Source organism: Microtus pennsylvanicus, chromosome 19 (assembly GCF_037038515.1).
Source record: "Microtus pennsylvanicus isolate mMicPen1 chromosome 19, mMicPen1.hap1, whole genome shotgun sequence".
Classification (NCBI taxonomy): domain Eukaryota; kingdom Metazoa; phylum Chordata; class Mammalia; order Rodentia; family Cricetidae; genus Microtus; species Microtus pennsylvanicus.
The window spans coordinates 9,578,397-9,595,126 of record NC_134597.1 but is presented as its reverse complement, the minus strand read 5'-3'; positions in this window follow the sequence as shown (position 1 = coordinate 9,595,126).

Sequence of the window (16,730 nt, the reverse complement as noted above, 5' to 3'; positions counted from 1 at the left end):
AGGCCTTTATTTGATTGAGAAGATTTGGCTAGAATGAAATAGTCTCAGTAAGTCAAACCAATCTGTGTTTTCAATGAAAGCAGATAATCAAGTTGTTCCCAAAAGTACATTGACCAATCTCTAGCTCTCCTGATAACCTTAAGAGCCTTGACAAATTCTGTCAGGAAACAGTTGTGGCAAATAAAACCCAGAATATAAAGCCTTTCTCCAATTGAATGGATGTGGCTTGCCTGAGAGTTACGGATAACAATAAAAGGTTGTGAGAAGTACTTACGCTACAGAGACGCGGAAACCAGATAGGTTTACTGGTTTTGAGGGTATTTTATTTTTCACCAGAGAAGACGCCGACAGTCTTTATTTGGGTACACTGGCAGTTAATAAAGCTTGTCGGAGCATGCTCAGGAGAAAGGAATGACCGCAGTGACACTACAGTTGTCTCTGTGCACTGGCTCACTGGAGCTCCTTTCGAGGCAGCTCTTTCGCCCTGGCATGTCCTGGCTCTTCACCAGGATGGGAAAAGCTAATGTGACGCGTATTTTAACTCATCTAGTTACCTCCAGGTATTATTTTTAGCATATTTAAAATAAGACTACACGAAAACAGTCTTTACTGACAGTGTGTTTCCAAAAAGTACTCCAAAGAATGTTTTAAAAACCTGCCATTTCCTATTTTATCCCTAAAAGCAGAGGTGTGTGTATGTGTGTGTTGAGGGTGAGGGGGTGCTTTCTAAAAATAGCATCACTGGGCCAAGGAGATATTCAGTGGCTAAAATTGCTTGCATTTCTAATGACCTGAGCTTGATCCTCAGTATCCACGTAGTTGGAGAGAACCAACTCCCACAGTGACAACATTGTCTCCATACATGTTCCATGATACATGGGCACATTCCCAACCTCTGACATACTACTAAATAATCATTGTATTTTACTAGTCAATAAAAGAAGACTAAACACATTGACTAAAAACAGAAACCCAGGCTGGGGAGATGGCGTCATTGATAATACTGATTGCCACCCAAGCATGAAGAACAAATACCCACATAAAAACCTGGTGCTGCAGTACATGCAGAAATCCTTACCCTGGAGCTACAGAGACAGGCGGAGCCCTGGGACCTGCTGGGTAGGCGCTTTAACTAATTCCTTGAGTTCTAAGTTCAGTGAGAGGCCCAAGCTCTAAAAATGAGAGCAACTCAAGAAAAGCCAGTGCTCTGCCCTCCCTATGTGCACACATAAACAACCACGCACGATGACACAGGAAGCCTTCTGATAGACCGTAATCATCGGTGCCTTCGAGAATCCGATAAATGCTTTTGCTTTTTGTCCTAAGCAATATCTATACATGCTAACATTTCCAGATTAGTTTCACAAAATTTGCAGAGCTAAAGCCCACCTAGGAGTCAACAATTACAATTTTCTGGTTGGTTTGTTCATTTGTTCTCAAGTTCTGATTTGTTCCAGTTGTACAAGTCATCCCATTGCTTGGAGAGAGGATACCTGTTATGCTACAGTCAAAGGAGCAGATTGACAGGTAGCCCTCAGATGCCTGACACAATATTTTCTGTCTAATAAATAGTCTGCTACTTAGATGGCCAGAGTTCAGTTAAAAAGTAGAAACAATAAATAAAAATTTAAGGTCCTTGCCAATAATTTTTATTTCTGTCTCACTGCTTTCAAAATATTTTTATTTTTATTTATTTATGTTTTTGTTTTGTTTCTTTTTAGAGGGTGGGTTATAGCATATCTTGGCCTGGGGATCCTCAGTTTATTCTAAATGGAGCTTTCTGAATTCTTAAATTTGAGAGTTTTAGTCCCCCCCGCAACACACACACAAATTTAGGAAAATTTCATCCATTATTTCTTCAAGTGCTTCCTCAGCCCGACCATTTCTCTTCATTTTATAACAGTGACCCAGTGGTAGATGGTTTGTTGTGGAACTAACAACTTAAATAGCTTTTCTTCCCTGTTATTCAGATTGTGTAATTTCTCGTGATCTAGTCTCAGAGTCACTAATCCTACAACTGTATTTTTTTATGTTCCAAATTTATCATTTGCTTTTTCTTTGTATCTTCTATTCCACTGCTAAGTGTTTCTCTTTTTTCATTGTTTCAAGCTTGTCCTTGAGTGCTCATTCCTAGTGACTGTTTCAGTATCCACGTTATATGAGGCTAACATTTTTGTCATTTGAGTAATAAACATTGAATGTGCTCAGCGGTAGCATGACAGATGGTTAGCAATAACTGCTTAGACCACTTAAGATGGTTCATGGAATTCAGAAGAAGAACAGATCTAGTCATTGCTCCACCAGGAAAAACACTTGGTTCCCAACTCACTGGCAGCCGTAAAGGTATAAGCAAACTGGGGCTGGAGAGAGGGCTCACCAGTTAAGAGCACTTGCGGCTCTTCAGAGGACCTAGGTTCAATGCCCATCACCTACATCATGCCTCACAGCCATGTAGAACTCCATCTCCACAGGATCAAGAGCCATCTTCCAGCTTCTAAGGTACTATGAAGTACACAGATATATGCATGCAAAATGTGTAAAATATTTTTAAAATATATAAGCAAGTTAAAAGTTACTGTGTGTTTCCCATGATACTGAGTAGAAAAGTAGCTCCTAAATTGACTGACTAACCCTAAACAGGATTTTCATACTTAGATGATAACAGAATCAAACCTATAAAAATCTATAGAACAGCATATTTAGGTTTTCTGGTTTTAATAATTTATCTAAATATTTTCTGCAAAAAATGTTTAATTGCTATAAATTATACAAAATGTTTTAATTTCTCACTGACAAAGAACAAGCTACAATGCTCATTTCTGCTGAATGTTATTTATGAATGATTAAATTTATGAATAGATTCAATTCAATATGAATTGAAACTATTAGTTGATTCTTCATAGTATGAAATAATATTGTAAAATATAAACAAGAAGGCTAAGTATTTGCAAAGGGCTAATCATGAAGTACTTTGTTAAACACTAGGATTATAAATACCATATTTCACAATATTCGTCAAGATAATTATGCTTTTGTTAAATGTTCATAAATCATTTAAAAGAACTTAGAAGGCATGTTCACCAAGAGTGGAAATCATATATTTTATTTCAGACTATTTGTAAGAATAAGCATTTTATGTCAGAGCGTTGGCACCAATGTAGAAAAATTTAGAGTCGTTATATGTTATTACTAGCTTCCACTTACTGTGTAAGGCTTTGGCAGACAAGACTGCTCAAGCCTCTACAGTTGGATATTTTTGATTGCTTGGTTTGGTTTTTGCCTAAATTATGTCACAAGTCTCTACAAGACTTCCTTGTGATAGGAGTTTGTGGCTTCATAAAATTATTTTCCTAATTCCTAAAAATAATAAGTATTACCAATGTGTTGCTAGTATTGCAGTTACCTGTTTAGTCAGAAGCAATGAGCAGTTGACTTTATCTCCCAACTCCACGCTGCCAATGACAGTTTTAGTCCTCAGTTCAGTGGTGTGGGGGAAGTTGATTTTCTGATCTCATAAAAATGATTAGGGTTTATCTAAAGAAGGAAGAAAGAAAACTAAGCCTCGCGCTGCCACTTCAGTCAAAGCCAACAGTCCACAAGGTGACTAATTTATATAAGCCTAGCAGCATTCAGGAATGAGGTGTCTTGCTGTTTTCAGTCTCACATATAGCAAGTGAGGCTTGGCTAACACACCATGCCAGTGGCTAAGACGGTTGTTGGGATGTGAGACACCTTTTTTCTCCCTCAATTGAAACTCGATCCTTCACTAAACCCTATTCATTCCCTTCCAAGTGCGCCCTAGTATCCATCCATTTCCATCTCAATCTTCATGGTTCTACCAAGTTCAATTCTCAGCAGTCTGCTGGTGTAGATAAGATAATGATATCAGCAACACCTCCCAGCTAGTCTTCTGACTTCCCATCTTATTCCTCTGCAATGTTTTCCAAGCCCAACTGTCAAGAACTTTTAAGAAATGGGGTCTGGTTTGGAGCGAGGAAGAGGATCACTGGGAATGAATACAAGAGAGAACGGAATACTGGAAGTGTGTTTACTGCTCTAGCTTGTGTTGTGAACTGCGGAAATGGAGCCTGAAAATGAGACAGACTCAAGTCTCATGCAATAGTCAACTTTATTCAGAGAATCAGACAATTTACACTCTGAGGATTAGGAAGTATCAAATAAGTGTACAATCACGCACATAGCAGGCCACATATGCCAAAGCATGTATTCCCATAGAGACACATAAACAAATAACAACCACAAGTCGTAATGAGTAATTTAAAGCAAGCTCCTATCTGCTGCACCCAGGAATGACCCAAAAGCACGGTCCAAGAACAATCCTGTGTTTGAAAAACCTGAGGTCATAAGATTCTTGTCCCGTTTTCTTAGAGTTTTCTCACAAGTATACAGAATTGCCCTCACATGGCTCCATTAATTTAGTTCCTCAAAAATCTTAAAGAAATATAACAACCTTGCCTAAAGAAGTCTTTATGTTCACAGAGTGAAAGATTAAAACTGTTACTAATGCTCTTCAATAGCATAACATATGGAGAGTTTTCCACTTATAGACAAACGTGTGACCTCTTTTCTTGATAATAATTGTATGTTAGTATTTTCTCTTTCTCTAGTATGTACACATAAGGCAATTAACCACACATGGTAGTTTTTATATGACACTACCGCACGGGAGGCCAAATTTCACATTTCATGCAAGCAAGAAGGTTGTGTCAAACAAACGGGAAGAGAAGCTACCAAGGGCAAAAGTCTTATATTTCCAAAGGTCTCTCAAATGAATGGCCTTCAGTAGCATCCCCCTGCCACCTCCAGTCACAATGAATGGATTTCCAAAGAGCTACTTGCTTGGTCCATTCTGCTGCTGTGCTGGACTCTCACCAAGGTACTATGACTTTCTCAGTCAACGTCTAGCCATAAGTAATATAAAAAAACACCAAAATTCACTTTAAGATATCTGGCATTTTCACACTCATGGGCCACTCTGTAACAGTCCTCTTCTGGAAGTAGGAACTTGATTGATGGTGCCAGCACTCAAAGACTATTCAGTATTTATGTGTAAGCTTGACATGCTTTTTCAAGTAACCTCCAATGAAGAGCAGATTTCTTTAAGCACTTAACCAATAAACCAGTGCTGAGCCCTGTGATGTAGGGGAACAGAAACAGAAGCAACACCACTTGGCGAGTTATTTGACAATATGTAAGAGCACAGAGCTCATTCCTTGTCTGCAGATGACGATACTTAGAATATGTCATTACTTAGAGCAGTACGCTCACACAGAATGATGGAATGAATGATAATGTCACATAATGATGTTTTAGCATTTTCTAATTTATAAATATGCTAGGAGATTAATACATATGTTCATTATGTTTCTTGTTTTGGTTCATGTTTGAGGATACAGCCCATCATGACTGGGGAGACATGTGGTGGCAGTGTGAAGCAGGTCTTCACTATTCTGTATTCAGGAAGCAGAAAAATGAATGTTGGTACTATGCTTGCATTCTCCTTTCTTCCTTTTCATTTAGTCCAGGATGGCAGTCCATGGGGTGACAATCAACACATTCAGAGTGTGTCTTCCTTCCACAATTAAATCTCTCTGGACACTCCCTCACCGGCATGCCTATCGGTGTATCTCCTAGAGTCCAGCTCTAGTCAACAATAAGGATGAACCATAACACTACATAATGTAATATGTTCTTTTGCAACTAAGTATGCCAACCATATTAAATAATGATATGATATCATGAAATGAGGAAGGAGTAGCGATGCACACCTACTATTTCAGAACGCAGGAGATCAAGACAGGCGGACCAATAGATTCCAAGCCATGATCGGCTTTAGAAGAGACCTGCCTCTAAAAAAAATACAAAGAAAAGAAACCTATATCTTATCTGCATCCCCAAGAAACAGCCACTTTGCACATCATGCTTCATATGTACAGTTAACTAAACCACATTAGAACAATCACATTAGTTTTTCTATCCTTTTTATTCTTAAGTATGCTATTGATAATCTAACTCAAGTGCTATTCTAAGCCATATATTTCCATTTCCAATTGTTTCTTCAAAAGCTATTTCTTTCATAATGTCAGTGATGTTTACCATCTTGCCATTATTGACAACATTATAATAAGAAAAACAGGCAATCCTAACTAAATGTCAAAAAAAAAAAAGGCAGACATATGGTTTGAGCCTTTGGCTCCAGCCCAGAAATTGTCTTTTAAGTATTACCTTTTAGGTTATAATTCAATAGGTACAAATGTGTGCATAAGTGTATGTCTAAATGGTCTGTCCAACTGATTTTCTCCCAAAATGGAAGAAGATTGAGGGTAATACAACTGCTTAATCAGAAACATTACTGGTCTGTATTTAGAAATGGCAGTCTGAATTCTAGGTGTAGAAAGAGCGGTTTTTATCCAGAGAAAAGATGAGAGGTCTCTTATTAGAAGGAAGGACCAGAATGAATCGCTGTGTGCTTTTATAATAGGCGGTTTTGTAAGAGGGGTCAAAACCACTCAGCCCAGAAGTGAAGTAGGAATCATCACATGCTCTTAAGTGGTCATTTTTAAGATGGTTCTTATTGTTTGCATAATTGAAACAAGCATCAGTTGTCCAGTGATCTCTAATTTTCATGGCGAGAGGTCAACAGTAATGACAGCTGTCCAGAAATACTGCTAATGTGATCGTTGTTACAATAATACGCCCCATGCGGCACAGTGAGGAGTTTCTTTCCAGGTGCTGTTGCTAAGGGACAGGAGTTTATGGTTAAGGAAGGCTGCATCCTGTAATGAAAAGAGCTCTAGGGGAGGAATCAAGGAATCAAATTTTTTAAATAAGATTACTTCATATGTGTCCATGTCTTGTGTTGGAATTTATTCAGCCCAGTTCTGACTACACTAAAAATAGACTGCAAGCCAATGGGCAACCTACAAGTTGCCATGAACTTCATCTTAATAAAGGAAACTGTAAATAAAAAGAAATGCTCTCGCCAAAACAAGCATTCTTCTCTCGGGCCTAGAACACAAACTCTTTAAAAGAGCAAATGGAAAGTGAAGAAGCCTTCAGAAAACAGCTTGCTTAGAAATGATCAGGAAAAGAAATCCGGCAGATGTAATTACTTGAGAGATGATGTGATTTAAATAAAGCTAATAGGAACCACCCACATCAGGTATCTTCATGCAGATACCCATTAGTGCTGTCGAGGTTCCAATAGTTCTACCATGGAGCCTCTTGGGGGACTCCATATCTCAAAGTGTTCTGGCTCCTCCCTTGTGAGTGTTAGTATGACTTGGGGTCTTTACCTTAAACTGAAAACAATACCCTCAAGTGGGACTCCCAGTTGGGACTGTAGAGGAGGGGGGAACGTGATAATGGAGATACAGGGGCCTTGTATGGTTATTGCACTAAAAGCACATGATTGTACTATGGGACTGAAGGTTCGCTGTGCTTAAAAGAGGGTTAAATTTTTATTTTATTGTCTGTTAAATTGATTGTGGTTGCCTGGAAGCAATAAACAAGGCTCTCTAGTTGTCAGTTTGTGGGGAGTCTCATGAAGCCCAGTCAGGCTTCTACCTTATTGAGTCTCACCTTGAACTCTGATGCTCTCCCTCAACCTCAGGTTAGCCATGGCTTTGAAGGCAGAGCTCTCTCTTCTTCTTCTTCTTCTTCTTCTTCTTCTTCTTCTTCTTCTTCTTCTTCTTCTTCTTCTTCTTCTTCTTCTTCTTTTTTGCAGAAAAACTTAGGAAAATTTTGTTCTCTTTGCTGCCCTCATTGGAAATTTTTATTGATTATTTGATTTAAGAAATTAGCTCTTGGTTAATAAAAAAATTAAATTCCACTTAGTATTTTGATTTTATTTTTAGTATGTTTTTATTGAATTATAATTATATCACTTTCTCCCTCCCTTTCTTCCACTCAGACCTTTCCAAATACTCTCTCTCAAGTCCTTTCATTACCCTCTCTTTTCCTTTGATTTTTTATTGTCGCGTACATATATACATATGTGTATATGTACTAAATAAACAAATAAACACATATTAGTTGGTGATAGTGATGCTAATAACACATCCTAACTGAACAGAGGGGATTGGTGAGCAGTGATGGTGTTTTATAGAGAGCTGTCAGCGAGGGAGTCAGGTGAGGGGATAGATATATAAGCAAACATCCAAAGGCAGTAAAGATCTGAGTTGTATGGTCTGCTGAAGAATGGGTACACACAATCACCTTAACCTTCTACTCTTACGTGGTCTCCCTTGTGGGATTTCTCATTATCAAATCTCTGGTTCACCTCTCTGATAGCATGGTCCTGGGGTTGTACTATGAGCAGACAACATTTGCCATCCCTGGCTCTCCAAGTTCAAGTTTTATACTAGCTGCTGATTATAGATGATCCCTTGTGACCGGATGATGGTTAGCTCCCAATAGATCAGCTCCACTGTCTCAGTGGGTGGGTGCACCCCTCGTGGTCCCGACTTCTTTCCTCTTGTTCTCCCTCCTTCTGCTCCTCATTTGGGACCTTGGGAGCTCAGTCCAGTGCTCCAGTGTGGGTCTCTGTCTCCATCTCCATCCATCACCAGATGAAGGTTCTCACTCAGGATAGTGTTTTCTATTTCGTTATTTGCAGATGATATGATAGTGTACATAAGCGACCCCCAAAACTCCACCAAAGAACTCTTACAGCTGATAAACAGCTTTAGTAATGTGGCAGGATACAAGATCAACTGCAAAAAATCAGTCGCCCTCTTATACACAAAGGATATGGAAGCAGAGAGGGAAATCAGAGAAGCTTCACCTTTCACGATAGCCACAAACAGCATAAAATATCTTAGGGTAACTCTAACCAAGGAAATGAAAGATCTATTTGACAAGAACTTTAAGGCATTGAAGAAAGAAACTGAGGAGTATACCAGAAAATGGAAGGACCTCCCTTGCTCTTGGATTGGGAGGATCAACATAGTAAAAATGGCAATTCTACCAAAGGCAATTTATAGATTCAATGCAATCCCCATCAAGGTCCCATCAAAATTCTTCACAGATTTTGAGAGGACAATAATCAACTTTATATGGAAAAACAAAAAACCCAGGATAGCCAAAACAATCCTATACAATAAACAGATGTATGGATTTTTAAAAGGCAAAAGTCACAAAGGCCATGATTTACATCAAGGTTCGATGAGGCCAGAGTAACCTTGAGATGTTCTTTCCTGACAGCTTATAGTAATCATTTTATACATAGTGTGCCAATCATGTTTTACTTATATCTTTTCTAGTTATTTTACTTTAACTATTTTGGTTAATACAGCTGAATCATAGTTGAGTCCGTGGAAATCTCAAATGTATCGCCGAGGCTGACATAACCATTGTGGAGAGAATGGTAGGAGAGAGAGAACTGTCTAAGCAACACACAATGGAGTAAGGACAGGATGGCATTGCCTTAGTCTTTACAATATGAATTAAGCTGAATTATACATGTGTAAAAGCCATGCTAAACTTTGAAGGCTTAATGTAAAAATATCTCTAATACTTTTGTATTAATTATAAGTAGACATGCTACCAGTTTGGATATATTTGTTCAAATAAAAATATGTTATCAAAATTGTTTTACCTGTTTATTCTAATGTTTTGGTTTTTTAGTTCAGCTTTTAGAAAAACTTAAAATACACATATGCTTCATGTTGAGTGTCTAGGGACATTAGTGGTTCACTCTAGATTCAGTATGTCATAGTTTAAGTACATAAGATTCAGTTGGAAAAAAAACAAACTTGCATCATGTTTCTGGTTCTTACCACTTCTTTAGGTGAACAAATTAGCACAATGGAATCTTTTTCTATCGATCTTGGCAACTTCTGTGAGAATCAACTAAAACACAGTTTCTCATAATACAATGGAATTATAAAACCAACTTTACAAGATTTTTGAAAATCAACTAATTTAATAAATGAACAAAACCTGTTACATTGTAAACAATGCTTAACTACAGATATTCCTAAATGCTAATGATCCCACTATAATCGGAAAATATTGCAAGTACAGACGTGCGCACAGCTGACGTAGCAATAACAGCACACTCCATCGCTGAGCTGTTCTTCGCTCCCTTGCTCCCATGACTGATGCAGCTGTGTCTCACTGGTGCTTCCCAGTGTGCAAGAGAGATACCCAGGGAAAGACCACACTTCAAAGTATGATTTCCAGTGAATGTACAGATCTTTCCCACCGTTGACAATAGAATTGCAAGTCAAACCATTGTAAGTCAGAGGCGCTTATGGACTAACTACGCATCTCTCACAACCTGCTTTCCATTATAATGAATAAAAACTGATAGTTATGAGGTTAGAATACAATGAAATAATACATTTAAAGTTAATTTACTAGCCACAAGATTAGGCAACTAGCAAATGTTAATAAAAATGATGAAGTCATACCAAAATAAGCATAAGTTTAATTTTCCCACCTCTTTACCCTGAGCAGGAGTAGGCATGTCTGTTGGTAAATGTGCTCAAAGTGGAGGTGTAGAAAAATGTCAAGGCAGCTCATGTTAATGCCAAACTCACCCTCAAACCTGTCTGTTCACTCACTAAGCACTTAGCTTGGGTCCTCAACAATTTGGACACTTTATACTTCCCATATTAACTTAGAACATTATACAATGCACTTTAGAAATATCTGGACATACTATAAGAAAAAGATTTTAGCCATAACATCTGATACAAGTACTGAGTAGACATAGACCATGATTTTTATTTGATAGTTTGTTTTATTTTAAAATGAATAAAAATTATGAGAAATGGATGGAAAATAACATAGTTTAATTCTTTTTATTGATTAAATGTTTTTATTTATTTTAAATCCTTGCCATAGTTTCTCCTCCCTCCTCTTCTCCTATTCCCTCCCCCACCTTCCCTTTGCCCTCTCTATCCACTTCTCCTTCCTCTTCATTCAGAAAGGGGCAGGCCTCCCACAGCTCTCAACAAAGCATGGCACATCAAGTTGCGGTAAGACCAAGCTCCTCCCCCTGCATTAAGGCTGGGTGAAGCAAAACAACATGGGGAATAGGTTCCCAAAAGCCAGTTCAAGTGCCAGGGACAAGCCCTGATCCCACTGCTAGGAAGCCCACAAACAGTTCAAGCCACACAACTGTTACACGCATGCAGAGGGGCTAGGTCAGTCCCATGAAGGTTCCCTGATTGTCACTTTAGAGTTTGTGAGCCCCCAGGAGCCCAGGTCAGCTATCTCTGTGGGTTCCTTGTCATGACATTGGGCCCCCTGGCTTTTAAAATCTCCCCTTCCTCACTACAAGCTCGGCCCAGTGCTTGACTATGGATCTCTGTATCTGCTTCCATCAGTTACTGGATGAAGGCTCTCTGCTGACAATTAGTGTGTTCACCAATCTGATTACAGGAGATGGCCAGTTCAGGTATTCTTTTCCACTATTGCAAAATACTAACAACAGCTTATGTTGGAGAGGATGTGGCGTTAGGGGAAACACTCCTCCACTGCTGGTGGGAGTGCAAACTGGTCCAGCCACTTTGGAATTTGATATGGCGGTTTCTAAGAAAATTGGGAATCAGTCTATCTCATGGTCCAGCTATATCAATTTTGGGCATATACCCAAAGGATATATGCTCAATCATAATACAGGGACACTTGCTCAATTATGTTCACAGTAGCTTATAGACAGAATCTAGAAACAATCAAGATGCCCCCAACCAAAGAATGACTAAAGAAAAGGTGGTACATATACACAGCAAGTATTACTCAACTGTTAAAAAAAAAAAAGCATCATGAAATTTGCAGGAAAATAGATAAAACTAGAAAAAAAATCATCCTGAGGTAACCCAGACCCAGAAAGACAAAGATGGTGTGTACTCATTCATAAGAGGATATTGAATGTAAAGTTAAGGATAACCAGGCTACAATCCACAGCCCCAGAGAGGCTAGGTGACAAAGAAGGCACAAAGAGGAACACATGAATTTCCCTGGGAAGAAATAGAAGAGATATCCTAGGTAAAGGGCGCTGGGGGGAGGAGGTTGCATGGGAACACTGGGATTAGGCTGTGCGGCTTTGGGAGCAGTTTGGGAGCAGGATGGAGGGAGAGAATAATGAAAGAGATGTCTGAGGAGGGGGCTCATTTGAAGGCTTGGCAGAAACCCGGTACCAGGGAAACTCTGAACAATCTACAAAGATGGCTCCAACTAAGTAATTTTATTCTTAATTTTGATGAATTTAAAAAATGGAAACATTGGTTCATTTATGGCACTAATCACTTCTTAGTGCCTACCTACCATATGGCAGGCACTATTCGAGGCACCAAGGAAATAAAGGCAATCAATCAACGCAGAGATCTTACTTTCGGGAGCTACATTGCATTAAAATTTTTCACAAAGCAATTTAATACCCAGCATCTGTATACATACAAACATTTCAGGGTGATCTCGGAATGCATCATTAATGGTTGATATCTTATAAAACATCATTTTAAGTATATCTTTGTGATATAACACTCAGTCTATCTACCCATCAAATGCCAATTTATGCATGTTCTCCTGCAGTACAATAATAAGACTCATCATGAAACCCCAGCAAGCACCTCTCACCTACATGGTGCCAGATGGCATGAAAACCAAACCATTTATAGAGTGGGTTATAAGCAGTCTAAGTACAAAAGTGCTGTCTCTGCAGGATTCCTGGTCTCTCAACCAAGTGCCAAGGATTTATGTTCTTAATTCCCATTAGAATTTGCAGGAATTAGCAGTGCGTGAATGGGCACAAACACATCCTTAACCGGGAGGTAAAGTCTTGTGCTCCAAGACTTTCGTGTGAATTTTACAGATATTTTTCAATGAGTACTATAAAATAAAATTTTAGAATTGTTTTCATTGCAAGCATGGAGCAGATTAGGCAATGAGATAACTTGGTTTAAGAGCAGCTAAGCATTGTTAAAGTTTAACAGACAAATGCTTACTGGGTTAAGTCAATATGTGAACAAGTTAAGTCCCCGAACCAAGCACTAGCCAGTGTTTTGGGTGCAATAGAAGTCAATGTGTGAAAAAGGGTTTTATGTAATGCTAAGCAATGCATACACCCACATCTGATGCAGTGTATACTTGGATTAGTGAATGCCTAGTTGAGAGGGAATTTTATATGCTGAGGTTGTTTTAGTTCAGTGATCTATTACCTACTATAAATAAAATGCAAGAGCCCAATGTTCCCTCAAAAGTAATAAGCTTATTGGAGCAAATTGGAAAAACCTATATCTGTATACCAATGGAACAAAATGACAGCCGTCCTGGATCTACTACACCACACAATTCCATAGTTACTGGAGAAAATACCACACAGGAACTAGAACAGGCAGAATGTTCGCATTCAGAATTCTCACAAGAGTACAAACTGTTTACCTGGATGCCTCACATTGATCTAGATTTCTGACTGTCCTAGATAACTGTTCAGACATCCAAATTCAAACTAGCTCTAAAATTGAGACAAGCAGAACTCTGTTCTGCTGTTTTAATTGACACTGAAGTATATGAAATTCATAGTCAAAAATATTGGAACTCTTTGTATAGGACCATTCCCACCTCCAACTTCTTTTATTTTCTACCTTTTATTGAAAATAGATTCTTTTATCACATAATATGTCCTGATTACAGTTTTCCCTCCTCTATCTCCCAGTCCTTCCCCACCTCCCCTTCCAATGGATCCACTCCCTTTCTGTCCCTTATTAGAAAACAACATGTTTCTAGGAGACAACAACCAAATAAGGTAAAACAAAAACCATCCCACTGAAGTTGGACAAGGCAAACCAACAGAAGTAAAAGAGCCTAAGAGAAGGCACTAGAATGAGAGACACACTTATCCACACACTTGAGATTCTCATATTAAATACTAAAATGAAAGGAATAAAATACATGTAGATGCCCTGCCCACTTCCCTCTTCTAAGCCTGGTTCAGTGACCCCACCCCTCTACAGCACAGACATCAAAGAGACAATGACTAACCTATAGAAGTGCAGATTCTGTAGTTCATGAACATAACACATTTCAAATCTCTACACACAAGGCATTTTTTTTCATAATTTCCATGCATGTAACTAGATTCCTTAAATCCCACGGGAATGATTAACAACCCTTTAGCTCTAGCTGTGCCAGGAAACAGCTGTTGTAAATTACATACCAGCTGCCAATACGTGAGTTTTTGATACTAGATCACATAAAGGAAAAAAGAGAAACCCAAACGATACTCCACAATGTAAATCATCCTCCACGCTTTTGGTCATTGGGACCTTTGCAAAGTGACCTGCGGCTTTGTTTTCAGTTGGGAACACTGCTTTGCATGCCCTTGTTGAAAAGATTATAAACTATCATCAGCTCTGGCCTTTGTTCAAACTGAGATGACTTAAGGGGTGATTTGGCTGGTGGCTTTTTAAATACCATATTTAATTAGTAAAATGAAACAGCACTATTTTATATAAGAGCTTTATGTTTGGCTTTAATCTATGACTGTGAAGAAAGGAAAATACTTTCCGAAAGGAAAACAAAACATGAGAAAAACCTTTCCTGTCATTGACCTAAGAGTCATATCATTTTATGAAGTCTTTATCCAAGTAGGTAAATAAGCAATTTTTGTTTTAACCGCTTTTCCTTCTTCTCCTGTGGATAATTATGAGAAATTCACAAACAAATTCAGAAAAGACGTTATTATTAAAAGGAAGCCATTACAAAGTTAAGTTAGCAAAGTTTGTTTACACGGAAAAAAAGCAAATCATGTACTGGGCAGTGCGTAGAACCAGAAGAGTTTCAGGGAAATCTGCACTAGGCACGCTCATTTATTTACAGGTAGAAAACAAACGTGTGGCGAGCAAACACCATGGATCAGTCATTAGCATGATGTGGTGAGGCATCTGCCTGTCTGAGTGTGGCTGAGCAGTTGGCAGCCTGTGACTGACTGAAGCCCAGATTCTGATTTTGGCATCTTGTTATAACAATATAGGCTTAGGTTTGTTTATATATTAAGGTAGGCTATTATTCACTGCAATACAGAGATAGCATCAGGTCACATTTAGTGAAACAGTGAAGATCATTTAAGTGGTTTATGTTATTGTGCATTTCACGTCTGAGCTGATTTAAATCAGATTGGATTCTTTAAATGTGTCTTTGTTTGCTTGTTTCTTTTTTTTGATTCATTGTCATTAGAAGATTAATTATCATATATATATTTATAAGTGTATATATGATCATTAATATTTTAGTGTGTATATATACATATATATAAAAAGTGTATATATATAAAGGCATAGTGAGACTCTATAGGTATATATTTATAAAGACTACATATGTTTATTATATATTAATTCATGTATATTTATAAGACTATATGTATTTATTTCTATATTTGATCACCAGTTTAATGATTAAGGAACAAAGTATTTGCTCTTGTTTTATAATCTACATGAGACATTAGGAATTGGTATGAAATACTGAGTTCTAATGCAAATAAGAAATCATGCAGATGCTTATGTAATAATATTAAAAAGCAAACTGAACTCCAAATCCAGAGTGAATCCTTGGCCAAGACAACCCTCTCTCCAAAACACAAATAAGTATCAAATTTCATTCAATTAAGAAAAATGTGGAGCCTCCTTTGAGCTTAACTCACTGCTCCTTCTTGAAGAAGAGACATGCTATATTCATTTAAATAGCTGCCACTTTGCTCATAAAGTATCAACAGACTTTGTTAAATCCTGTGTCATAGAGACAGTGCTACGGTTAACAGTACAATAGTTTCTTAATCTAATGTTACAAATCTTTAAGACTGTGTCCCTACTTGTTAATCATAGAGACTTATCTCTCATAAGTTGCTTACCTTACTGCCAGACCCAAGGGTATCTTCTCATTCACTATTTGTCTAAAGTTCTGAGTCACAATTTGCATGGATGACCCCTCCTCACTAAGTCTTTAACCCAAGGTACCCCTGACATTAACGTTGCTCTTGTTTTTCTATTTCTCCAGCACAGTCATACCCCTCCCCATTTTTGTACTAAGTGGAATGGGAATAAGAAACTCTCTTGACAGTTTCTAACTGGCAATGTCATACATCAGTTTGTGTTACTCTACCAACACCCCTTGGTACTTGCTGAACTAGGTTTTCACTTTTGGCTGCATAAAAGACATCAGCATTTGGAGTACCCATCAACATTTAGCATTCTGTATGTCTTAAAGAACTCATTATTTTCATTGTTAGATGAACTCCTTTCCAGTTTTATTTTTGCCATCCTTGGTTACTAGTTCTTTTGTCTCCGTTATTCAGTATGAGAATTAACTCTTATTTTTCAATTCCTTTTGTTTCTCTCCACTTGGCAAGCACTGTGCTTCCTCAGATCAAGGCCACCCCCCCCCCCCTTTGTATCCACTACTCTACCGCTTCTTCTGATTTTCTTCAGAATGATGTGGCTACCCCTGAACTAGTCCCGCCACCTGGCTTTCCAAGATCCACCCTGTGCCTCATAGAGAATCATCTGACAAAAGGGTTAGGAGATGAGTTAAATAAGGGGACAAATCTTAAAGTTTTCAGAGAAGGAAAATTTTCTAGACAAAGATCACAGAAAGTAAATTGCTGAGTTTCCAAAAGTCTGTGTCTTAAACTGAGAAAGAACATGCTAGTTCTACAATTAAAAATGAATTATAGTAGCACTTTAGACTCTGTTTTGTGGCAGAAC